General features: G+C 44.3%; 12 non-coding genes across 12 annotated transcripts; 11 read left to right on the forward strand and 1 right to left on the reverse strand.

Annotated features, from left to right (window-relative positions):
* Positions 1 to 1,042: 1,042 nt before the first annotated feature.
* On the reverse strand, positions 1,043 to 1,115 carry trnat-agu (transfer RNA threonine (anticodon AGU)). The gene has a single exon. It is a non-coding gene; the product is annotated as a tRNA-Thr (tRNA).
* A 14,681-nt stretch (positions 1,116 to 15,796) lies between these two features.
* On the forward strand, positions 15,797 to 15,869 carry trnaa-ugc (transfer RNA alanine (anticodon UGC)). The gene has a single exon. It is a non-coding gene; the product is annotated as a tRNA-Ala (tRNA).
* An 835-nt stretch (positions 15,870 to 16,704) lies between these two features.
* On the forward strand, positions 16,705 to 16,777 carry trnaa-agc (transfer RNA alanine (anticodon AGC)). The gene has a single exon. It is a non-coding gene; the product is annotated as a tRNA-Ala (tRNA).
* An 835-nt stretch (positions 16,778 to 17,612) lies between these two features.
* trnaa-ugc (transfer RNA alanine (anticodon UGC)) lies at positions 17,613 to 17,685 on the forward strand. Its single transcript has one exon. It is a non-coding gene; the product is annotated as a tRNA-Ala (tRNA).
* Positions 17,686 to 18,520: 835 nt separating this feature from the next.
* trnaa-agc (transfer RNA alanine (anticodon AGC)) lies at positions 18,521 to 18,593 on the forward strand. The gene has a single exon. It is a non-coding gene; the product is annotated as a tRNA-Ala (tRNA).
* An 835-nt stretch (positions 18,594 to 19,428) lies between these two features.
* Positions 19,429 to 19,501, forward strand: trnaa-ugc (transfer RNA alanine (anticodon UGC)). Its single transcript has one exon. It is a non-coding gene; the product is annotated as a tRNA-Ala (tRNA).
* Positions 19,502 to 20,336: 835 nt separating this feature from the next.
* On the forward strand, positions 20,337 to 20,409 carry trnaa-ugc (transfer RNA alanine (anticodon UGC)). Its single transcript has one exon. It is a non-coding gene; the product is annotated as a tRNA-Ala (tRNA).
* An 835-nt stretch (positions 20,410 to 21,244) lies between these two features.
* On the forward strand, positions 21,245 to 21,317 carry trnaa-ugc (transfer RNA alanine (anticodon UGC)). The gene has a single exon. It is a non-coding gene; the product is annotated as a tRNA-Ala (tRNA).
* An 835-nt stretch (positions 21,318 to 22,152) lies between these two features.
* trnaa-ugc (transfer RNA alanine (anticodon UGC)) lies at positions 22,153 to 22,225 on the forward strand. The gene has a single exon. It is a non-coding gene; the product is annotated as a tRNA-Ala (tRNA).
* Positions 22,226 to 23,060: 835 nt separating this feature from the next.
* On the forward strand, positions 23,061 to 23,133 carry trnaa-ugc (transfer RNA alanine (anticodon UGC)). The gene has a single exon. It is a non-coding gene; the product is annotated as a tRNA-Ala (tRNA).
* An 835-nt stretch (positions 23,134 to 23,968) lies between these two features.
* Positions 23,969 to 24,041, forward strand: trnaa-agc (transfer RNA alanine (anticodon AGC)). Its single transcript has one exon. It is a non-coding gene; the product is annotated as a tRNA-Ala (tRNA).
* Positions 24,042 to 25,784: 1,743 nt separating this feature from the next.
* On the forward strand, positions 25,785 to 25,857 carry trnaa-agc (transfer RNA alanine (anticodon AGC)). Its single transcript has one exon. It is a non-coding gene; the product is annotated as a tRNA-Ala (tRNA).
* The last annotated feature ends 518 nt before the right edge of the window (positions 25,858 to 26,375 follow it).

Raw genomic sequence — 26,375 nt, forward strand, 5'->3', positions numbered from 1 at the left:
CCTTCAACGGTCGACCTGAACTGCTGGCGACATGGATTTCTCTTGGCTGCATCGTTCTGAAAGTGCTTGTTTCATGAAAGGTACATCAGAAAATACTGTACCTGGTTTTCTGTGTGTGCTGTGCTCAATTACACTGTAAAGTTTGCGAATAAAGAAAAAATTGGTTCAAAAAATGCTTTTTTGCATCTGAATCCTGTTCCAGGAATCACTAAAAGCTTGCCCGCCATTATTAGATCACAGCGATTTACAGCTTGGCGGCGCTGCACGCTTGATGTTATTTGCACCAGTACCTTCTTTTGTTTCCACACGGACTCTATAATATTCTCCTCAGTGGCATGAATTCTTGATACCGATTCTTTTGAAAAAGACACGAAAGCGCTTCAAATTTGTCCTCAATCTTTGTTTTTTTGTTTGAGGATGATTTGGAGACGATAGCTGAGCAAGCAGACTCAAAAGAGAACCCATCTTCATCTGGGTCACACCAGATAGTGAGATTATAAAGAAGTTCCCTTCTATAACTTTGTGCCACATTGTCAAAATTTGCAACAGACCCCTTGCACTGATCTCACACTTACATTAGCAACCATTACTGCCCTTATCCTGGGGGACAAGCGAACTTTGTTTACATACTGAAGGCAAACAATATTGAAGATGTCAGATGTCTGCAGTTTGAAGAAAGCTACCACTAGAAAAGCTTTACTACCAGATTGCTTGGATAATCTAAGTCAGAGAGAAGCAAAGGATAGATACAGACAGAAGTTAGCTTATTTATGCTTATGATGTGTGCAAAATTGCTCAAAATTATTGGAGTGACGATGTCCATTTTTGGCCTAGGTTTACCTACATGGATGTTGGAATGTACCTTCTCACTGCATTTTCTCTGTTTTAATAATTTTTAAAAAAAAACTTATCGTTTACTGAAAGAGAAGGGCAGGGAGGATTGAGAATCCATCAGCTGTGGTTTGTTTACACCCGATATGAAAACTGGTAGCATACTAGCCAACAAAAGTAAGATTCAGAGACAGTTTCACTAACTCTTTAGAGGCTCCAGTGAGAATTGAACTCACAACTCCTAGTTTACTAGACCAGTGCTCTCACCACTGAGCTATGGAGCCTTAATGCTTTTGCAGCTCCTGCAGATTGGGACAACAGCAGAACCTTGAAGACCCTGCACTGAGCCCCAAAACAGCCCCCAGAAACTGCTGTAACGTCACTCACAACTTTAGTTCCTAGCTGCAGTTAGCTTCTGTTTACTATTTGTCTCGCAAAAAATGGACACGCATTTTAAATAATGCAGTGTGTCAATTGTAGAGTGGGCTGTGGGCTGTGCATTCTGGCTACTTTCTCATCTGAGCTAACAAAAACACTGGACAGGCCAAGACCTCAAGAGACAAACCATAAGCACCATGAGCGACCTCACCACACTGTCCTGCACATATACTGGATCAGTTTGGCGTGTCCACTGGTATCGACAAAAGCCTGGATCGAGACCAGATTTTCTGATACTGTTTGATGAAGTCACTGAAAGTGTCACCAAGGCTCAACTGCCTCGTTCACAATTTTCCATAAAACTTGATAAAGCGAGTAAGAAAGTGGATCTGCTCATCTCCTCTGCTGCAGCGACAGACTCTGCACTGTACTACTGCGCTCTGGGGCCTACAGTGACAGGAAACCCAACTACACTGTACAAAAAGCACTACACATGACTCGAACAGAGTCGTGCTTTTCTCACAAGATGGAGCTCTTTATATGTTCACATGCACATTCTAACTGCCTGTATGTCAATTCGCTTTCGGATGATCAACCATCATTTTTGTCCTGATTATAAACTGTTAATGTTTAATTTGGATTTAGACCTAAATACTAATCCTCACCTCTAACTTCTTAAAAATACTAATGATTAGTTAAAACTTTGCTTTTTTTTTATTATTTACTTCATTAACAATAATTATGTGCAAAATATATTCGTTGCCACCATATAGCCTTTAAAATTGTTCTTGAAGTTGTAGCACAGTAATGATCCACTGAAAGCCTCGCAGTGTTTCTCACACACAGGTGAGACTTGCATGCTCCAGATATACAGATGATGCCCCAAGGATAATTTTTTTCTGATTTAAAAAAAAAAAATCACATTTTATTTATTAATTGATTCTGCAGAAATGTCTTCATTCTTTTTTGTTGGTGGATGCAAGAAAAAGAGAGCTGAGAGAGAAGGGGCAGAGCAACAGCAACACTAACTGAGAGAAGAAACTGGTAAAGATTCTCCTTTCCTCTTCATGTTTGGATGTTAATTATCCATTAACATACATGTCAACCTTTGGTCAATCAAACCTGTATAACCAACCTCCAAAATCCGTATTTCCCTTATAAAATCCGTATAAGATGCAAATTAAAATAATTTACCTAAAATTTGAATGATAATTAACAATGATAATGGCACTGGTCTCCTAAGCCAGGGACTATGGGTTCGAGTCCCATCTAGGATGTGTGGTCAGCAAAGTGGCGCAGTGGGAGCGTGCTGGGCCCATAACCCAGAGGCGGATGGATCGAAACCATCTTCTGCTAGCTGGTGGTCTTTTTACTCCAATGTTTTCCAGAAGACAGCTATTGCAGGCTCCAGACCCACAGAAAGTGAGAGGTCAGCAGCGGGAGTGTGCCGGGCCCGGAGGTCGATGGATCGAAACCATCTTCTGTCGAGTCTGCCAAATTTTACTCCAATGTTTTCCGTGACCCAGTGATTGTGGGTTTGAGACCCGTGTGGGGTGTGCAGAGTGGCGCACCGGAAGCGCGCTGGGCCCAGAGCCCAGACGCCGACACAGTCCGCTGCTCTTTCTAGCCACTTTTCTTCCCAAAATTCCCAGCAGAGGCAATAAACGTCATCTGTCTGTCTTACTAGAAATTTGGTGGCTGGCCTCAAAAATTGTCCATCAGGAGGCCTGATTTTCAGTGCTCTGTCACTAGTTTGCCATTGGTCAGTGCTTTGTATCACGCAGACAGGCACATAGGCATTATGGGAGTGAAATAAGGCCCACCGCATCTACCAATTGTTGTCACAGTATGTTACCCATGTGTACGACTCACAGATCAGAGCTCTTTGGGTAGCAAAGATCCTGGTCAGTGAATCAGGAAAAATCAGAGTGATTTCATGGTTTTCTAACTTTTTTCCACATGTTCTTCTTAAGCACAAGACATAAAACGTAATTAATCAAGTGCCCTGAATTGTACACATACAGTCATTCATTTTCTGTACCCATGAGCTATCTCAGGGGTAACCCAGACACATTAACACCTCTGGGCTATTCAGAGTTTTCGCTTGACCTTCTCTAGGTCTAGAGACTGGGGCAGGAACCCGGAGCACCCGGTGCCAATCCTCACAGGCACGAAGAGAGCATGCATGCTCCAGGCATAAAGGCTGCCGGTCACCCACTAGGCTCAAGCCCAGACCCTGCTCGGTGTGAGTTGACACTGCTAACCACCGCAACATTATGCGGCCTATGTAAATTCAGTACAAAGCTGTGCTTTCCAGTGTAAAATTGGTTGGCTACGACTGGCAGTGTACATGCTTCCAAAGAAAAGTCTACTTACTTAAGTCGGGGTAAAATGCCTTGTGAGCAATTTGTGACTGGAATGAGGACGTGCTGACATTAAAGCCGGACGTTGCAAGCGTTTGACTTTGGTGCAGACCCAGCAAATTATTTCAAACTGAGCAAACACAAAAGAAGTTTCTGTCACGGAGATGAGAGACGGCCGAGGAACGAGCCTAGCTATTTTTGAGTGGCTGCCCTTTTTCATCCTGTTGTGGCAGAGCCCCAGTAGCCTAATGGATAAGGCACTGGTCTCATAAGCCAGGAACTGTGGGTTTGAGTCCCATCTGGCGTATGAGGTCAGCAGAGTGGCGCAGCGGGAGCGTGCTGGGCCCAGAGGCCGATGGATCGAAACCATCCTCTGCTAACTGGTGGTCTTTTTACTCCAATGTTTTCCAGAAGACAGCTATTGCAGGCGAGGAGTGAGCAAGGAGATGTTCTGATTATTTAACAGATTGTCAGCTACACAAGAAATCCTGCCTCAGCCAGCCCTAGGATGTTTGTGCGCCGCCACCAGCCTTCCATCCCCTGCCCCTGTGGTTTGAGGAAGTGCATGCCAAGGATGGTTTCGGCCGTGGACCTCCACTGTGCATTTGGGTGTGTTCCACTTCATGAGGCGGTTCGCTGACGGTCTCACCACAGAACACCATCCACTGTATGGTACGTTCTGTTCTAAATTGTCAAGCACAATTTTTGAGTGGGACAAGCAGGATATCTGTCATCTGAAGGAGGCCAAGCAGGCAGAGCTGAAGAAGAAACATCCTGGCTATGAGCCAACAGATGCTCAGGTGTTGGCAACCATCAGCACAAGTGAGCTAGCGAGGCACTGCCGCAGGAGAACCCGAGGGGTAGAAGAGACCTGTGCACTCATCAAAAGTCTGCTTGACTCCATGTGGCAGCTGGTGGACAGCACTGGACTGCACCTCATCAATCACAAGAGCATGCCTCGAGTGTGGGAGATACAGCAGAAACACCTTGCCTGCATCCAGGATCCACCAGGAGTGCAACTGTACACCAACATTGGGTCAGGGGTGGAGAAAGGGGACAAGACACTTGACACTATTTTTTCCTCTTTTTCTCTTCTTTTCCCCCTTCTTTCCCCCATTTTCTTATTTTTCTTTTTTCTTTTCTTCCCCCCTTCTTACAGTCCATTATGCCCCTCGCCTGGCCGGGAAGGCAGCTATGCCAGCCACTATACCACCAACGCTGCAGGCCTACCCTGGGGACACATGCCTAAGTGCCATTGCTTCTGTATTTGAGGCCCAGGCAACAGCTGATTGGCCCAAGAGCTGAGGTTTCTGTAGTGTAGTGGTTATCACATTCGTCTCACCCGTGAAAATTCCCTGGTTCGAAACCGGGCAGAAACAGCGGTGGGTTGGTTTATTTATTTATTCATTTTTTGAGCGACTGCTGAGCTGTGATCTCTGCTCTGACCGTGCCAACTACAGAAGCAAGTGTTTGCTTTTCACCAGCCAAGGTATGGACACATTTACTGAACAAATCTTACACAGTGACTCTCCAGTTCTCTGTTTGTGGACAAACATACACCTGTCGCTTGTTGCCAACGAAAGGAAAACACACAGGAGCCTGTGTTGTTCACGGCTTCATGGGTCGACCGTGCGCAGGAGCAAACTGATGTCATTCAAACCTGCAAACAACTACTTATGGTACGTTGCTCGTGGAAAGCGGAAGGAACAGTCCTCAGTCACCTCCTTGGCCCGTCCAAACAAGGCATTTGATTTCTTACCGTGATGTTGTTGCAGCGGTTTTCGATGCTGAACCTCGTCACACTCGACCACCAGCTCATCTCTACGATGGCAAGGCCGTGCCCCTATTCTCGTGACAATTGTTTAAGTGTGACCCGCGTTCTTCTTGAGGCCCAGGCAAGAGCTAACACACGCGTGGTTTCCGTATTGTATTGATTACCACGTTCGCTTAACACGAGAGCGGTCCGCAATTCGAAACTGGGCGGAAACGGTGCTGGTTTTCTTGAACTTGGCAGCGAACAAATGTCGAGCTGCCGTCTCTGCTCCGTCCATGCCTTTTGGAACAATCCCAGACCGAGACGCTGAAAAAGCTTTGCGTGTTTTCTGCTGTGCAGTGGTTTCCCCTTGCACCTACAGTAACAAGCGAATAGACACTCCTGAGAAACCTGGCAGAGCCATGCTTTGCCTTTTGAGCTCTGCTTTTGTTAACGTCCAGTTATCGCCTTGCTAAAATCAGGTACTCTTGAAACAGCCAGAAAGACAGACCCTTAATGTGACCGGATTGCTTTCTGTGGATTAGTGGTTGTCATGTTCTCCTACGTGCAGACGACCATCGGGACAAAACCTCATTTGAACGGTTTCCCTGCCTCTCTGGTTTTCTGTCAAGGTCCGTGACGGCTGCTTTAAAAACAAAATCGAGCATTAAATCTACATTTCTGCTGACTGTGGAAGCATGGACATTGCAATTGGTCACAAGGAGGTGGTGTTCTCATATACCACTTGGTTGCTCGTTTATGGAGTGAGGTCAGGTCAACAGGGCTGCACATGGCATCAGAACGCTGCAAAGTGGCACTGACTCTGGAATGCTTCATCATGTATCAACGAGTATTTGCCAGCCAACATTCAGACACATTTGCTTATTAACTCTAAAGCCGTGACTGTGCAGTTCTCCGTTTGTGGAAAACAGGCAAAGTAGCTTGTCGCCAACGAAAGACAAACACGGAGGTGCCCGTGTCCTTCAAACACGCCCAGGTTTGCGCAAACTGATGCTATTCGACTACATGCAATGCGAGCGGAAAGCAGAAGGGGCAGCCCTCAGTCACCTCCCGATCCGTTCCTGCTGTTTCCTCCCAAGTGCTTCGCCACACTATCTGCCTTTCATCAGAGCAACAAAGCGTGAAAGGGTGTGCGTTGGCCCGGAATCGAACCCGAGTCAACTGCTTGGAAGGCAGCTATGCCAGCCACTATACCACCAACGCTGCAGGCCTACCCTGGGGACACATGCCTAAGTGCCATTGCTTCTGTATTTGAGGCCCAGCACTGCAAAAAATGCCCTCTAAAAAAATAAGAAAAATATATAGTGTTTTAGGGGGGAAATCACTTATTTTAAGCAAAATAATCTGCCAGTGCAGCAAGATAATGGGACTTGGTAAGATTTCTTAAAACAAGAAAAAAATATGCAAGTAGTAAGCATACCAAAAATCTTAAATTAAGCATAAAAAGCTAGTTTTTATTTTACTTGTTAAGATTTTCTCTCTTATTCTAAGCCATTTCTTCTGATTTTCAGTAATTATTGCTTAGAAACCAATTTCATCTGAGCAAATATTGCTCAAAATTAGAATTTAATAGGCTTAAAAACAAGGCAAATGTGCTTGATTCCAGCTTATTTAAAGGCTCAAAACAAGTTGGTTTTTCTTAGCTAGAATAAATTTCCTGTTTAGGTGTGATGAATGTAGGGGAAAAATAGACTGGACAAGAACTTCAGATCTGCATTTTTATTTTTATCAACAAAATGCTGCAAAACACAAGTTGGCATGAGAGGCATAGCAGGCTATGGGGCAGCAAGGAATTAGAAGAGGGCCTTCAATGAACACAAAAATAAAACTTTGTTCTGTTTCACACAATGAACAGGCACGCACACCTCACTCACATGCACTAGCTAAGAAAGGCCTACCAATCAGCTTTGGCACATTTAAAGGCCGTGGTTTGGTCTTTCTCATGAATCTTATCACCCAAGACCTCGGTCTGAAGGATCGAAAGAACAGATGCCACACATTTTGGGTACGTCATATGAAAAGCGTAGTAGTACGCCATGATGTATAGGACGGATTCCCCAAGACTGCTCCTAGGGAATGATGTGACAGGAGCATTTCCAGCGCAGAAAAAGCAGTCTCCCTCTCCCACTAGGACAAACGGTGTGGCGAGTGGCCGTCTTCTTAGGTATATGCCTGGGTCCTCTGTGGGCTGAACATTAACACACAGTATTACTTAAATCCAACCTCCTCCAGACACATACTGGATTAACTCAAACCTGCAAATAGAAATAACAAATAGAAAGTTGCAGAAGGTTATGGAATAAATTTTATTTACCGGTAGAACATGAATGAGTGCCTCTGATAGAGATGCCATCTTCTTTGGTGCAGGGTAACCAGAAGGGAACATAGCTGGCAGTGAGATGATTAGATGGCTTGCTCATCTGGGGGGGGGGAGTAATTTGAATTACTCACAATTACTCAACAATAAACAGTGACAAGCCATCATCATGAAATTGGCCATTTCAGAAGGATTCCAAACCCTTACCAGCAGGAAGTGCCAGCGGGGGCTTCAGTGCCTTCTTGTAGATGCCATAAAAGGTGAGTTTGGTTCTGAAGTCTGCCCAACGCTCCCTCAGCTCTTTCACATAGTGCATGTTGTCCTTCGCAACTAGTCGTCGCAGCTCAAGAACCTAGGCATTTTATTGCAAAAAAAGTGGGTAAACACAACTCATGTTTTAACATACAGAGCTATAATTGTAATGAACATTAATTTTAAATGAAATTAGCAGGTACACAGATGAGTAAAGCTACACCACATTAACTTAATTTACATTCAAGCATTATCATTCTTACCTTTTAAGATGTTGATGGCCACACTGTCTAATTTTTCCATGACATCCATATTCCTGTTGTGAGCAAAGCAGTTTATTTTCGACAACTCATTTTAGACACTAATTTACCATCTTTTTCAAAACATGCAAGCCATACATTGGGCGGAGAATAGTGCAAAGTCACCCTATCAGATTTTTAACCAGGCAGAATTATTGTTTGGGGAAAGTATCCAATTAACACTTGACACATACAGCATGTCTGTAAGTCGGAGTATAGCCGCATTACTGTACACCAGAAACGACCAAAGCGATGGAAGTTATTATTTCTCTATGGAGGGCCGGCGAACTCAGCGACCAAAGCGAATTCGCCAGGGGCGAAGCGAAATGAGCGACCAGAGCAAATTTCAGAAGTTAAAAGTCAGTTAATATTATGTAATGAACTATGACGCGGTTCAGCGAAAACCAATTGGAATGTTCATATCTTCGAATGTCCCAGGCTGACAAGCCAGAGCCGTTCTGTGATTAGCTAAATCAAACATGTCAATATCACGTCCAGAGCGAATTCATGGCGAAACTTCTTCAACGACCTCAGCTACTTGGTCGCTTTGGTCGTTTCTGGTGTACACGTACAGTTACTCAAAACAATCAATTGTATGTTCAGACCGAAAACGACCAAAGCGTGGTCAAGGACGCTGAAGAAGTTTCGCAATGAACTGGCTTCATTCGCTCTCAATGTGATATTGACATGTTTGATTTAGGTAATCACAGAATGGCTCTGGTTTGTCAACATGGGACATTCGAAGATATTAACATTCCAATTGGATTTTGCCAAACCGAGGAAAGAAATGCACCAGATATAACATTATACCGCCCAATGCTGATTGCTAAATCTCCGCTTAGCATGCTGTAAGCACAAAAATTAGTCTAGGAATTTACCATTTAGCTTAAGAACAATTACTTGTAATAAGGCACGAACACAACACTCACTATATATAGGCCTACTATAAAACTGACCAGTGGAGCACCATCTGCAAACCCGAGAGCAGAGTCCGTCTCTGAGCGGAGTGATGTCCGTGTGTGTGTGTGTGGGGGAACTAGCAGATTGAAGTCACGTGTCATGCAGATGGGTCCCTAACTTGCTAACATGCAGACCAAAGGCAAAACCTAGAGCTTATACTAAGGGATTCACGCTGCTATTCTGCCCGACCGTTGCCAACAAAAGACAGCGTATGCATGTATAAAATGTAATTAGCTGTGTACAATAAATCATGCGAGGTTAACACATCAGGCGAACATGTACCGTATAGACCCCTTTCACTGATGTCACCCGAAACCGGAAGTAAACAGACCCTGCGCCATTTTGGAAGACCAACAAACTCGTGATTAGGGGGAAATAACGTCAGCGGTATGTGAACCCACGAGAATAAAGTGCAGTGGCAAACGACTTAAACAAACAAATCTGAGCTGTTTTATTTATGATTTATTGGCCCAACAGTAGACTTGAAAGAAACCTGTGTGAGACTTGGCAAAAAACTGTGGATATAATGGATAAGTCTGTGCATGATCTGTGGACACTTTGAGGTAAGCAAACGCAAGAAATTCAGATTTAAAACATGCTAAATTGGCCTCAAGTTGATAACTGTATGAGGAGCAAGCCTCCCAGACTTCTACAATTTATTAATAATAATAATAATAATAATAGGGTGGTGTAGTGGTTAGTGCTGTCGCCTCACAGCAAGGAGGTCCGGGTTCGAGCCCCGTGGCCGGCGAGGGCCTTTCTGTGCGGAGTTTGCATGTTCTCCCCGTGTCCGCGTGGGTTTCCTCCGGGTGCTCCGGTTTCCCCCACAGTCCAAAGACATACAGGTTAGGTTAACTGGTGACTCTAAATTGACCGTGAGTGTGAATGGTTGTCTGTGTCTATGTGTCAGCCCTGTGATGACCTGGTGACTTGTCCAGGGTGTACCCCGCCTTTCGCCCGTAGTCAGCTGGGATAGGCTCCAGCTTGCCTGCAACCCTGTAGAAGGATAAAGCGGCTAGAGATAATGAGATGAGATAATAATAATTTAGGATGGTTTGGGGCTTGCTCTCCCTCCTATTATATAAATAAAACATAGTTGTTGTGTAGGCATATATCATAAATACATATGTATAATTTGGATAAATTAACCTAAATTATGGATACCTTAATAGTGTGTGTGTGTGTGTGTGTCTGTGTAATACTGCATGCTGTGTGTGTGTGTGTGTGTGTGTAATACTGCAGTGTGTGTGTGTGTGTGTGTGTGGGTGTGTGTAATACTGTAGTGTGTGTGTGTGTGTGTGTGTGGCAGAGGTCAGACAGGAAAAGTTGAGAACCTGGGAAAGCAGCATGGTTGCTGCATTTTCCTCATTCTCAACCAATTGTGTGAGCATCTGTCACAGATAATGGATGGAAGGGCTACTAGGCGGTGTGTATGACTGGTAATTACTAACATTGGTATGGTGGCAGGCACACACAGGACCGAAACCATCAGAAAACAACTTGATGGGTTTCTTTATGTATCCACACTCTACGCCTATGGGGCTCCATTCGGTTGGGTGCAGGAATGCCACTATTACATGCATTATTCATTTTGATAACCGTGTAATAAGGACCTGAAAAATATTTTCATCTTTTACGAACAACCTCTAGAAAACTCTTTAATGGTCTTTCTAGTTTCATAACACAATTTCTTAATATTAGTATGTTGACAATGACGATGTTGAGTGTTTTAAATATTTCCTCAATTGCAATTTTTTTAACGAAACCTCTATCGTCTTTTCAAAGTCAAAGCTCGAATCCCCGGAGCTCCATGCGCTGCATTCGGACGAGGAGTCTGTTCCCGGGAGGTTCTAATCCCACTGGGTTTTGATCCTGGGTTTTCGTACCAGGCAGGGTATTCATTGTATTATATTTTGTTTTCAAAATGATATTATTTTTCCAAGATTTTTTGTTTTTGTATTCTTGTCTCAGCAATGGTGAAATCGAATTTGTAAATAAAATCAGTGCCCTGACTCTACTCATCAGGCCAGAGCTATTCTCTTTCTGTGTATGTTTTGTACAACATAAGGAAACAGTATAGTAACTATAATGGTAAAGAAATAAAACAAAAGAGGCTGGCTATGATGTAAGAAAATTCTACAACCCAGAAAGAGATGGGAGCTCCGCTTTTAGGCAGTGCCTCAATCTATATACAGAGGCTCCATCTCTTCCGCCGTGGGCGGGAGATCTCCCGCTTTAGGGAACATTTAGAAAATCCTCCCGACCTCCCGCTGACAACATAAAAATCTCCCGCCCGCCCTTACTACACATGATTCGTTAAAAAAATATATAACTTGATACATTTACAGTATGCTGACGAAAATTAATAGTTGACTTTTCGCTTTTCGTGTGTCTGGCATTGTATGGGTGGACTCAAGTGTGTACCCCGCGGTATATGCCGATTCCCCGGTCGGTACACCAATCAGCGTAACGGGGGGATTGGAGTGAGTCCGGAGGCATGCGCGCGCAGATCAAGCCCGCATATGAATCGAGCGGAATTTGGTACACACTTGAGCCCACCCAATGTCTTAGCAGTTACCGATAAAGCATACAGATGGCACTATTAATGATACACGCGAGAGAACAAGAAAACCCGCGACACTCAACCATTTTGTTTGGGTTTTTTTGCTTCTGCATTTCTCGCCTGCTCGTCTTTAACTTTATGTTCTCTTGAATGAGATAATGAAACAAAGTTCCGTTGGTGGAAATGGCGAAAGCCAAACTATGAAGAAAAAATATCAGAAAATCATCGAGATAAAGTTCGGATCGCCCGTCACGATGATCGCCAGGGACGAATGGCGGACTATTTTGGACGGCAGCAAGATGACCCTATATCTGACAAGGTTAGCTAACCAGACCAGACGTTAGATTCTAATGAACTTGTCTGACTTTTTTTGTCTGACTTTTACTAACTTAGAAATAAAATATTATTAGAAGAACATTATCATCAGAGGGTCTACCATTGGCAATTTATAATAGTCATAATTGACATTAACATTGACTTTAGGCATATTAAAGTTTGGTACTGGATTTATCTAGATCTGTTACTACAACCCCGATTCCAAAAAAGTTGGGACAAAGTACAAATTGTAAATAAAAAATGGAATGCAATGATGTGGAAGTTTCAAAATTCCATATTTTATTCAGAATAGAACATAGATGACATATCAAATGTTTAAACTGAGAAAATGTATCATTTAAAGAGAAAAATTAGGTGATTTTAAATTTCATGACAACAACACATCTCAAAAAAGTTGGGACAAGGCCATGTTTAGCACTGTGAGACATCCCCTTTTCTCTTTACAACAGTCTGTAAACGTCTGGGGACTGAGGAGACAAGTTGCTCAAGTTTAGGGATAGGAATGTTAACCCATTCTTGTCTAATGTAGGATTTGCTCAACTGTCTTGGGTCTTTTTTGTTGTATCTTCCGTTTTATGATGCGCCAAATGTTTTCTATGGGTGAAAGATCTGGACTGCAGGCTGGCCAGTTCAGTACCCGGACCCTTCTTCTACGCAGCCATGATGCTGTAATTGATGCAGTATGTGGTTTGGCATTGTCATGTTGTGAAATGCAAGGTCTTCCCTGAAAAGAGACGTCGTCTGGATGGGAGCATATGTTGATCTAGAACCTGAATATACCTTTCAGCATTGATGGTGTCTTTCCAGATGTGTAAGCTGCCCATGCCACACGCACTAATGCAACCCCACACCATCAGAGATGCAGGCTTCTGAACTGAGCGCTGATAACAACTTGGGTCATCCTTCTCCTCTTTAGTCCCAATGACACGACGTCCCTGATTTCCATAAAGAACTTCAAATTTTGATTCGTCTGACCACAGAACAGTTTTCCACAGTCCATTTTAAATGAGCCTTGGCCCAGAGAAGACGTCTGCGCTTCTGGATCATGTTTAGATACGGCTTCTTCTTTGAACTATAGAGTTTTAGCTGGCAACGGCGGATGGCACGGTGAATTGTGTTCATAGATAATGTTCTCTGGAAATATTCCTGAGGCCATTTTGTGATTTCTAATACAGAAGCATGCCTGTATGTGATGCAGTGCCGTCTAAGGGCCCGAAGATCACGGGCACCCAGAATGGTTTTCTGGCCTTGACCCTTATGCACAGAGATTCTTCCAGATTCTCTGAATCTTTTGATGATATTATGCACTGTAGATGATGATATGTTCAAACTCTTTGCAATTTTACACTGTCGAACTCCTTTCTGATATTGCTCCACTATTTGTCGGTGCAGAATTAGGGGGATTGGTGATCCTCTTCCCATCTTTACTTCTGAGAGCCGCTGCCACTCCAAGATGCTTTTTTTATACCCAGTCATGTTAATGACCTATTGCCAATTGACCTAATGAGTTGCAATTTGGTCCTCCAGCTGTTCCTTTTTTGTACCTTTAACTTTTCCAGCCTCTTATTGCCCCTGTCCCAACTTTTTTGAAATGTGTTGCTGTCATGAAATTTCAAATGAGCCAATATTTGGCATGAAATTTCAAAATGTCTCACTTTCGACATTTGATATGTTGTCTATATTCTATTGTGAACACAATATCAGTTTTTGAGATTTGTAAATTATTGCATTTCGTTTTTATTTACAATTTGTACTTTGTCCCAACTTTTTTGGAATCGGGGTTGTATTAATAAGATGTAATTGACACGAAATGTGGTGAATCATTCATATTATATATATACACACAGGGCCGGAGTGGGCTCTGTTTTCAGTCCGGGAGTTTAATTCACATTCAGGCCACTTTGAAATGGAGGAGGAATTTGAGTACATTAAAAAAGATAAAACAAATAACTGTTCTTTCACAATGCTTTTTATTTGGTTTAAATTCAGGTGGTGACAATGTATGTTGTTCGTCGTTCTCTGCATTACTTTAGGGTTAATAAAACTTCCATTACGCGGTAGTTTAATGACCACAAACGTAATGCAGAGACCGACGAACGATTTCATCTAGTATGAGACGGGGCTCCACTTAAAATTGGATGGTGTGTGGCCGCGTGTCTAATCCGCATATACATTTATCTGTGTCACCAACATGTCCCAAAGTTCCTTAGTGAAAATATTTGAAAACACATCCAAAGGACATGCATCTTCAGAAATCGGCATCTTCGGCCCGGGTGTGGGAATGAACTTTTACGTCAGGGGCGAAATCCAGCTGACCGCCACTCCAAATAGCAAAGCAGCGAGTATGGCTGATTGTTTCGCGTTATTTAAGACGAATTACACAACACATTTTTAGTCACATAGTCTTAAAATAACGAAAGCGTGCATTTGAACCAATGCTTGTGCATTACATGCCGCATACGCCTCGAAAATAATGGCAAATCAACAATGCTGGGTACTCAGCAACCGCAGATAAAGCGTGAGGGCGCATTAGGCAACTCAAAAATGGTTAAATGAAATGTAGGCTAAAGCAAGTGTTCGATTCTGCTTAGAATATTGGCATACGCATACACCTCTTCTAAGTTATATATTTAACAACAATTATTTAACATCAAATATGACTTCTAGGCCTATGTGTTCATAATCACAATGTGCGCACGCCTGTGGAAATGCACGGTGTGACAGCGAGATGAAATAACGCGCAACAGCACATTTGGGACCTGTTCATCTAAAATTGTTAATAACGGATGTAAAGCAATGTCCGGTTCTTCTTAGAATTAAGACATACACCACATCTATACCGTGTAAATTGCGAGATTTCACATGACATCAAAAAGCTGAATTGACATCGCAAACTATCGACACATTATAGGCCTAGCATAGACTGATAAAATCGACAAACAGGGTTATCATACTCCATATCGTTCGTAACCTACCAGCTGGTCTTGAGAACATATCTGTCAATTTGGCACATTTTGCTGCCACCTCCTTCCTTTTTTTAAACCCACAACCTTGGCACTGTTTGCAACAATGACCAAATCAACTAACTGCACACTGCTTTTCTGCTGATATGCTCCTCTGATGAGCTCCGAAGGTGAGCTATCACAGATTCCTTTCAGTTTGCTTGGCTTTATTTCTTGAATTGCCCACTGACCTCAGAATCTCCAACTCACATTTTTCAACAGGCTTGTCATAGTCCCACCATCCACTATGAAATTCTAACTCTCGCTCGAGTGCAAAGTCAGCTGAGACAGCTTTTACAAACTGAAAATATGATGCTTACCTGCTTGTATTCTTAAAGCTGCTGGTGAAAAGCAAGCTGCTGTCGTGAAAAGGCACTTTTCACCACCTTCCAGCCAACTGCTCTCATTGAACAATGAAGCAACAAATGCTTCCTGAGGCATGCCCCAAAAGTGTGAGAAGCATGCCAGGGACTCCATGTGAGGAGATTGGGTTGTTTTAGGGGCAAAACCCGTGAAGCTTACCACCTGGTATTCATGCAAATGGGAGTCAGAATACGCTCCCCCAGAACAAAAGTCTGCTTCTGGGCAGTCGCTCACTTGAAAATAAACAACCAACCAGCCAATGGAAACTCAGGCATGGTTCCAGAGTGCAACGAGCAGGCCAGGAAGGGCAGGTTGGGGTGCTTCTGGTTAGTAGTTGGACAAACGCTCAAACATAGCAGGGGAATTAGCTCAAGTGGTAGAGCGCTTGCTTTGCATGTAAGAGGTAGTGGGATCGATGCCCACATTCTCCAAAGCCGCCAGCTTACTTGCATTTTACAGAGAAAAACATTCTTGTCATCTTGCAAACCAGCCGAATCATCTGCACTTTCAGCCAAGTCAAGATCAAATTTCTGTCGCCACATTCAAAGCAGCACATCTGTGAAAACAGCCACTATTTGGATTAAACCCACAACCTTGGCACTGTTTGCAACAATGACCAAATCAACTAACTGCACACTGCTTTTCTGCTGATATGCTCCTCTGATGAGCTCCGAAGGTGAGCTATCACAGATTCCTTTCAGTTTGCTTGGCTTTATTTCTTGAATTGCCCACTGACCTCAGAATCTCCAACTCACATTTTTCAACAGGCTTGTCATAGTCCCACCATCCACTATGAAATTCTAACTCTCGCTCGAGTGCAAAGTCAGCTGAGACAGCTTTTACAAACTGAAAATATGATGCTTACCTGCTTGTGTTCTTAAAGCTGCTGGTGAAAAGCAAGCTGCTGTCGTGAAAAGGCACTTTTCACCACCTTCCAGCCAACTGCTCTCATTGAACAATGAAGCAACAAATGCTTCCTGAGGCATGCCCCAAAAGTGTGAGAAGCATGCCAGGGACTCCATGTGACGAGATTGGGTTGTTTTAGGGGCAAAACCCGTGAAGCTTACCACCTGGTATTCATGCAAATGGGAGTCAGAATACACTCCCCCAGAACAAAAGTCTGCTTCTGGGCAGTCGCTCACTTGAAAATAAACAACCAACCAGCCAATGGAAACTCAGGCATGGTTCCAGAGAGCAACGAGCAGGCCAGGAAGGGCAGGTTGGGGAGCTTCTGGTTAGTAGTTGGACAAACGCTCAAACATAGCAGGGGAATTAGCTCAAGTGGTAGAGCGCTTGCTTAGCATGTAAGAGGTAGTGGGATCGATGCCCACATTCTCCAAAGCCTCCATCTTACTTGCATTTTACAGAGAAAAACATTCTTGTCATCTTGCAAACCAGCCGAATCATCTGCACTTTCAGCCAAGTCAAGATCAAATTTCTTTCGCCACATTCAAAGCAGCACATCTGTGAAAACAGCCACTGTTTGGATTAAACCCACAACCTTGGCACTGTTTGCAACAATGACCAAATCAACTAACTGCACACTGCTTTTCTGCTGATATGCTCCTCTGATGAGCTCCGAAGGTGAGCTATCACAGATTCCTTTCAGTTTGCTTGGCTTTATTTCTTGAATTGCCCACTGACCTCAGAATCTCCAACTCACATTTTTCAACAGGCTTGTCATAGTCCCACCATCCACTATGAAATTCTAACTCTCGCTCGAGTGCAAAGTCAGCTGAGACAGCTTTTACAAACTGAAAATATGATGCTTACCTGCTTGTATTCTTAAAGCTGCTGGTGAAAAGCAAGCTGCTGTCGTGAAAAGGCACTTTTCACCACCTTCCAGCCAACTGCTCTCATTGAACAATGAAGCAACAAATGCTTCCTGAGGCATGCCCCAAAAGTGTGAGAAGCATGCCAGGGACTCCATGTGAGGAGATTGGGTTGTTTTAGGGGCAAAACCCGTGAAGCTTACCACCTGGTATTCATGCAAATGGGAGTCAGAATACGCTCCCCCAGAACAAAAGTCTGCTTCTGGGCAGTCGCTCACTTGAAAATAAACAACCAACCAGCCAATGGAAACTCAGGCATGGTTCCAGAGTGCAACGAGCAGGCCAGGAAGGGCAGGTTGGGGTGCTTCTGGTTAGTAGTTGGACAAACGCTCAAACATAGCAGGGGAATTAGCTCAAGTGGTAGAGCGCTTGCTTTGCATGTAAGAGGTAGTGGGATCGATGCCCACATTCTCCAAAGCCGCCAGCTTACTTGCATTTTACAGAGAAAAACATTCTTGTCATCTTGCAAACCAGCCGAATCATCTGCACTTTCAGCCAAGTCAAGATCAAATTTCTTTCGCCACATTCAAAGCAGCACATCTGTGAAAACAGCCACTGTTTGGATTAAACCCACAACCTTGGCACTGTTTGCAACAATGACCAAATCAACTAACTGCACACTGCTTTTCTGCTGATATGCTCCTCTGATGAGCTCCGAAGGTGAGCTATCACAGATTCCTTTCAGTTTGCTTGGCTTTATTTCTTGAATTGCCCACTGACCTCAGAATCTCCAACTCACATTTTTCAACAGGCTTGTCATAGTCCCACCATCCACTATGAAATTCTAACTCTCGCTCGAGTGCAAAGTCAGCTGAGACAGCTTTTACAAACTGAAAATATGATGCTTACCTGCTTGTATTCTTAAAGCTGCTGGTGAAAAGCAAGCTGCTGTCGTGAAAAGGCACTTTTCACCACCTTCCAGCCAACTGCTCTCATTGAACAATGAAGCAACAAATGCTTCCTGAGGCATGCCCCAAAAGTGTGAGAAGCATGCCAGGGACTCCATGTGAGGAGATTGGGTTGTTTTAGGGGCAAAACCCGTGAAGCTTACCACCTGGTATTCATGCAAATGGGAGTCAGAATACACTCCCCCAGAACAAAAGTCTGCTTCTGGGCAGTCGCTCACTTGAAAATAAACAACCAACCAGCCAATGGAAACTCAGGCATGGTTCCAGAGAGCAACGAGCAGGCCAGGAAGGGCAGGTTGGGGTGCTTCTGGTTAGTAGTTGGACAAACAATCAAACATAGCAGGGGAATTAGCTCAAGTGGTAGAGCGCTTGCTTAGCATGTAAGAGGTAGTGGGATCGATGCCCACATTCTCCAAAGCCTCCATCTTACTTGCATTTTACAGAGAAAAACATTCTTGTCATCTTGCAAACCAGCCGAATCATCTGCACTTTCAGCCAAGTCAAGATCAAATTTCTTTCGCCACATTCAAAGCAGCACATCTGTGAAAACAGCCACTGTTTGGATTAAACCCACAACCGTGGCACTGTTTGCAACAATGACCAAATCAACTAACTGCACACTGCTTTTCTGCTGATATGCTCCTCTGATGAGCTCCGAAGGTGAGCTATCACAGATTCCTTTCAGTTTGCTTGGCTTTATTTCTTGAATTGCCCACTGACCTCAGAATCTCCAACTCACATTTTTCAACAGGCTTGTCATAGTCCCACCATCCACTATGAAATTCTAACTCTCGCTCGAGTGCAAAGTCAGCTGAGACAGCTTTTACAAACTGAAAATATGATGCTTACCTGCTTGTATTCTTAAAGCTGCTGGTGAAAAGCAAGCTGCTGTCGTGAAAAGGCACTTTTCACCACCTTCCAGCCAACTGCTCTCATTGAACAATGAAGCAACAAATGCTTCCTGAGGCATGCCCCAAAAGTGTGAGAAGCATGCCAGGGACTCCATGTGAGGAGATTGGGTTGTTTTAGGGGCAAAACCCGTGAAGCTTACCACCTGGTATTCATGCAAATGGGAGTCAGAATACACTCCCCCAGAACAAAAGTCTGCTTCTGGGCAGTCGCTCACTTGAAAATAAACAACCAACCAGCCAATGGAAACTCAGGCATGGTTCCAGAGAGCAACGAGCAGGCCAGGAAGGGCAGGTTGGGGTGCTTCTGGTTAGTAGTTGGACAAACACTCAAACATAGCAGGGGAATTAGCTCAAGTGGTAGAGCGCTTGCTTTGCATGTAAGAGGTAGTGGGATCGATGCCCACATTCTCCAAAGCCGCCAGCTTACTTGCATTTTACAGAGAAAAACATTCTTGTCATCTTGCAAACCAGCCGAATCATCTGCACTTTCAGCCAAGTCAAGATCAAATTTCTTTCGCCACATTCAAAGCAGCACATCTGTGAAAACAGCCACTGTTTGGATTAAACCCACAACCGTGGCACTGTTTGCAACAATGACCAAATCAACTAACTGCACACTGCTTTTCTGCTGATATGCTCCTCTGATGAGCTCCGAAGGTGAGCTATCACAGATTCCTTTCAGTTTGCTTGGCTTTATTTCTTGAATTGCCCACTGACCTCAGAATCTCCAACTCACATTTTTCAACAGGCTTGTCATAGTCCCACCATCCACTATGAAATTCTAACTCTCGCTCGAGTGCAAAGTCAGCTGAGACAGCTTTTTCAAACTGAAAATATGATGCTTACCTGCTTGTATTCTTAAAGCTGCTGGTGAAAAGCAAGCTGCTGTCGTGAAAAGGCACTTTTCACCACCTTCCAGCCAACTGCTCTCATTGAACAATGAAGCAACAAATGCTTCCTGAGGCATGCCCCAAAAGTGTGAGAAGCATGCCAGGGACTCCATGTGAGGAGATTGGGTTGTTTTAGGGGCAAAACCCGTGAAGCTTACCACCTGGTATTCATGCAAATGGGAGTCAGAATACACTCCCCCAGAACAAAAGTCTGCTTCTGGGCAGTCGCTCACTTGAAAATAAACAACCAACCAGCCAATGGAAACTCAGGCATGGTTCCAGAGAGCAACGAGCAGGCCAGGAAGGGCAGGTTGGGGTGCTTCTGGTTAGTAGTTGGACAAACGCTCAAACATAGCAGGGGAATTAGCTCAAGTGGTAGAGCGCTTGCTTTGCATGTAAGAGGTAGTGGGATCGATGCCCACATTCTCCAAAGCCTCCATCTTACTTGCATTTTACAGAGAAAAACATTCTTGTCATCTTGCAAACCAGCCGAATCATCTGCACTTTCAGCCAAGTCAAGATCAAATTTCTTTCGCCACATTCAAAGCAGCACATCTGTGAAAACAGCCACTGTTTGGATTAAACCCACAACCTTGGCACTGTTTGCAACAATGACCAAATCAACTAACTGCACACTGCTTTTCTGCTGATATGCTCCTCTGATGAGCTCGGAAGGTGAGCTATCACAGATTCCTTTCAGTTTGCTTGGCTTTATTTCTTGAATTGCCCACTGACCTCAGAATCTCCAACTCACATTTTTCAACAGGCTTGTCATAGTCCCACCATCCACTATGAAATTCTAACTCTCGCTCGAGTGCAAAGTCAGCTGAGACAGCTTTTACAAACTGAAAATATGATGCTTACCTGCTTGTATTCTTAAAGCTGCTGGTGAAAAGCAAGCTGCTGTCGTGAAAAGGCACTTTTCACCACCTTCCAGCCAACTGCTCTCATTGAACAATGAAGCAACAAATGCTTCCTGAGGCATGCCCCAAAAGTGTGAGAAGCATGCCAGGGACTCCATGTGAGGAGATTGGGTTGTTTTAGGGGCAAAACCCGTGAAGCTTACCACCTGGTATTCATGCAAATGGGAGTCAGAATACACTCCCCCAGAACAAAAGTCTGCTTCTGGGCAGTCGCTCACTTGAAAATAAACAACCAACCAGCCAATGGAAACTCAGGCATGGTTCCAGAGAGCAACGAGCAGGCCAGGAAGGGCAGGTTGGGGTGCTTCTGGTTAGTAGTTGGACAAACGCTCAAACATAGCAGGGGAATTAGCTCAAGTGGTAGAGCGCTTGCTTTGCATGTAAGAGGTAGTGGGATCGATGCCCACATTCTCCAAAGCCGCCAGCTTACTTGCATTTTACAGAGAAAAACATTCTTGTCATCTTGCAAACCAGCCGAATCATCTGCACTTTCAGCCAAGTCAAGATCAAATTTCTTTCGCCACATTCAAAGCAGCACATCTGTGAAAACAGCCACTGTTTGGATTAAACCCACAACCTTGGCACTGTTTGCAACAATGACCAAATCAACTAACTGCACACTGCTTTTCTGCTGATATGCTCCTCTGATGAGCTCCGAAGGTGAGCTATCACAGATTCCTTTCAGTTTGCTTGGCTTTATTTCTTGAATTGCCCACTGACCTCAGAATCTCCAACTCACATTTTTCAACAGGCTTGTCATAGTCCCACCATCCACTATGAAATTCTAACTCTCGCTCGAGTGCAAAGTCAGCTGAGACAGCTTTTACAAACTGAAAATATGATGCTTACCTGCTTGTATTCTTAAAGCTGCTGGTGAAAAGCAAGCTGCTGTCGTGAAAAGGCACTTTTCACCACCTTCCAGCCAACTGCTCTCATTGAACAATGAAGCAACAAATGCTTCCTGAGGCATGCCCCAAAAGTGTGAGAAGCATGCCAGGGACTCCATGTGAGGAGATTGGGTTGTTTTAGGGGCAAAACCCGTGAAGCTTACCACCTGGTATTCATGCAAATGGGAGTCAGAATACGCTCCCCCAGAACAAAAGTCTGCTTCTGGGCAGTCGCTCACTTGAAAATAAACAACCAACCAGCCAATGGAAACTCAGGCATGGTTCCAGAGTGCAACGAGCAGGCCAGGAAGGGCAGGTTGGGGTGCTTCTGGTTAGTAGTTGGACAAACGCTCAAACATAGCAGGGGAATTAGCTCAAGTGGTAGAGCGCTTGCTTTGCATGTAAGAGGTAGTGGGATCGATGCCCACATTCTCCAAAGCCGCCAGCTTACTTGCATTTTACAGAGAAAAACATTCTTGTCATCTTGCAAACCAGCCGAATCATCTGCACTTTCAGCCAAGTCAAGATCAAATTTCTTTCGCCACATTCAAAGCAGCACATCTGTGAAAACAGCCACTGTTTGGATTAAACCCACAACCTTGGCACTGTTTGCAACAATGACCAAATCAACTAACTGCACACTGCTTTTCTGCTGATATGCTCCTCTGATGAGCTCCGAAGGTGAGCTATCACAGATTCCTTTCAGTTTGCTTGGCTTTATTTCTTGAATTGCCCACTGACCTCAGAATCTCCAACTCACATTTTTCAACAGGCTTGTCATAGTCCCACCATCCACTATGAAATTCTAACTCTCGCTCGAGTGCAAAGTCAGCTGAGACAGCTTTTACAAACTGAAAATATGATGCTTACCTGCTTGTATTCTTAAAGCTGCTGGTGAAAAGCAAGCTGCTGTCGTGAAAAGGCACTTTTCACCACCTTCCAGCCAACTGCTCTCATTGAACAATGAAGCAACAAATGCTTCCTGAGGCATGCCCCAAAAGTGTGAGAAGCATGCCAGGGACTCCATGTGAGGAGATTGGGTTGTTTTAGGGGCAAAACCCGTGAAGCTTACCACCTGGTATTCATGCAAATGGGAGTCAGAATACACTCCCCCAGAACAAAAGTCTGCTTCTGGGCAGTCGCTCACTTGAAAATAAACAACCAACCAGCCAATGGAAACTCAGGCATGGTTCCAGAGAGCAACGAGCAGGCCAGGAAGGGCAGGTTGGGGTGCTTCTGGTTAGTAGTTGGACAAACGCTCAAACATAGCAGGGGAATTAGCTCAAGTGGTAGAGCGCTTGCTTTGCATGTAAGAGGTAGTGGGATCGATGCCCACATTCTCCAAAGCCGCCAGCTTACTTGCATTTTACAGAGAAAAACATTCTTGTCATCTTGCAAACCAGCCGAATCATCTGCACTTTCAGCCAAGTCAAGATCAAATTTCTTTCGCCACATTCAAAGCAGCACATCTGTGAAAACAGCCACTGTTTGGATTAAACCCACAACCTTGGCACTGTTTGCAACAATGACCAAATCAACTAACTGCACACTGCTTTTCTGCTGATATGCTCCTCTGATGAGCTCCGAAGGTGAGCTATCACAGATTCCTTTCAGTTTGCTTGGCTTTATTTCTTGAATTGCCCACTGACCTCAGAATCTCCAACTCACATTTTTCAACAGGCTTGTCATAGTCCCACCATCCACTATGAAATTCTAACTCTCGCTCGAGTGCAAAGTCAGCTGAGACAGCTTTTACAAACTGAAAATATGATGCTTACCTGCTTGTATTCTTAAAGCTGCTGGTGAAAAGCAAGCTGCTGTCGTGAAAAGGCACTTTTCACCACCTTCCAGCCAACTGCTCTCATTGAACAATGAAGCAACAAATGCTTCCTGAGGCATGCCCCAAAAGTGTGAGAAGCATGCCAGGGACTCCATGTGAGGAGATTGGGTTGTTTTAGGGGCAAAACCCGTGAAGCTTACCACCTGGTATTCATGCAAATGGGAGTCAGAATACACTCCCCCAGAACAAAAGTCTGCTTCTGGGCAGTCGCTCACTTGAAAATAAACAACCAACCAGCCAATGGAAACTCAGGCATGGTTCCAGAGAGCAACGAACAGGCCAGGAAGGGCAGGTTGGGGAGCTTCTGGTTAGTAGTTGGACAAACGCTCAAACACAGCAGGGGAATTAGCTCAAGTGGTAGAGCGCTTGCTTAGCATGTAAGAGGTAGTGGGATCGATGCCCACATTCTCCAAAGCCTCCATCTTACTTGCATTTTACAGAGAAAAACATTCTTGTCATCTTGCAAACCAGCCGAATCATCTGCACTTTCAGCCAAGTCAAGATCAAATTTCTTTCGCCACATTCAAAGCAGCACATCTGTGAAAACAGCCACTGTTTGGATTAAACCCACAACCGTGGCACTGTTTGCAACAATGACCAAATCAACTAACTGCACACTGCTTTTCTGCTGATATGCTCCTCTGATGAGCTCCGAAGGTGAGCTATCACAGATTCCTTTCAGTTTGCTTGGCTTTATTTCTTGAATTGCCCACTGACCTCAGAATCTCCAACTCACATTTTTCAACAGGCTTGTCATAGTCCCACCATCCACTATGAAATTCTAACTCTCGCTCGAGTGCAAAGTCAGCTGAGACAGCTTTTACAAACTGAAAATATGATGCTTACCTGCTTGTATTCTTAAAGCTGCTGGTGAAAAGCAAGCTGCTGTCGTGAAAAGGCACTTTTCACCACCTTCCAGCCAACTGCTCTCATTGAACAATGAAGCAACAAATGCTTCCTGAGGCATGCCCCAAAAGTGTGAGAAGCATGCCAGAGACTCCATGTGAGGAGATTGGGTTGTTTTAGGGGCAAAACCCGTGAAGCTTACCACCTGGTATTCATGCAAATGGGAGTCAGAATACACTCCCCCAGAACAAAAGTCTGCTTCTGGGCAGTCGCTCACTTGAAAATAAACAACCAACCAGCCAATGGAAACTCAGGCATGGTTCCAGAGAGCAACGAGCAGGCCAGGAAGGGCAGGTTGGGGTGCTTCTGGTTAGTAGTTGGACAAACGCTCAAACATAGCAGGGGAATTAGCTCAAGTGGTAGAGCGCTTGCTTTGCATGTAAGAGGTAGTGGGATTGATGCCCACATTCTCCAAAGCCGCCAGCTTACTTGCATTTTACAGAGAAAAACATTCTTGTCATCTTGCAAACCAGCCGAATCATCTGCACTTTCAGCCAAGTCAAGATCAAATTTCTTTCGCCACATTCAAAGCAGCACATCTGTGAAAACAGCCACTGTTTGGATTAAACCCACAACCGTGGCACTGTTTGCAACAATGACCAAATCAACTAACTGCACACTGCTTTTCTGCTGATATGCTCCTCTGATGAGCTCCGAAGGTGAGCTATCACAGATTCCTTTCAGTTTGCTTGGCTTTATTTCTTGAATTGCCCACTGACCTCAGAATCTCCAACTCACATTTTTCAACAGGCTTGTCATAGTCCCACCATCCACTATGAAATTCTAACTCTCACTCGAGTGCAAAGTCAGCTGAGACAGCTTTTACAAACTGAAAATATGATGCTTACCTGCTTGTATTCTTAAAGCTGCTGGTGAAAAGCAAGCTGCTGTCGTGAAAAGGCACTTTTCACCACCTTCCAGCCAACTGCTCTCATTGAACAATGAAGCAACAAATGCTTCCTGAGGCATGCCCCAAAAGTGTGAGAAGCATGCCAGGGACTCCATGTGAGGAGATTGGGTTGTTTTAGGGGCAAAACCCGTGAAGCTTACCACCTGGTATTCATGCAAATGGGAGTCAGAATACACTCCCCCAGAACAAAAGTCTGCTTCTGGGCAGTCGCTCACTTGAAAATAAACAACCAACCAGCCAATGGAAACTCAGGCATGGTTCCAGAGAGCAACGAACAGGCCAGGAAGGGCAGGTTGGGGAGCTTCTGGTTAGTAGTTGGACAAACGCTCAAACACAGCAGGGGAATTAGCTCAAGTGGTAGAGCGCTTGCTTAGCATGTAAGAGGTAGTGGGATCGATGCCCACATTCTCCAAAGCCTCCATCTTACTTGCATTTTACAGAGAAAAACATTCTTGTCATCTTGCAAACCAGCCGAATCATCTGCACTTTCAGCCAAGTCAAGATCAAATTTCTTTCGCCACATTCAAAGCAGCACATCTGTGAAAACAGCCACTGTTTGGATTAAACCCACAACCTTGGCACTGTTTGCAACAATGACCAAATCAACTAACTGCACACTGCTTTTCTGCTGATATGCTCCTCTGATGAGCTCCGAAGGTGAGCTATCACAGATTCCTTTCAGTTTGCTTGGCTTTATTTCTTGAATTGCCCACTGACCTCAGAATCTCCAACTCACATTTTTCAACAGGCTTGTCATAGTCCCACCATCCACTATGAAATTCTAACTCTCGCTCGAGTGCAAAGTCAGCTGAGACAGCTTTTACAAACTGAAAATATGATGCTTACCTGCTTGTATTCTTAAAGCTGCTGGTGAAAAGCAAGCTGCTGTCGTGAAAAGGCACTTTTCACCACCTTCCAGCCAACTGCTCT

Source organism: Neoarius graeffei, chromosome 1, assembly GCF_027579695.1.
Source record: "Neoarius graeffei isolate fNeoGra1 chromosome 1, fNeoGra1.pri, whole genome shotgun sequence".
Classification (NCBI taxonomy): Eukaryota; Metazoa; Chordata; class Actinopteri; order Siluriformes; family Ariidae; genus Neoarius; species Neoarius graeffei.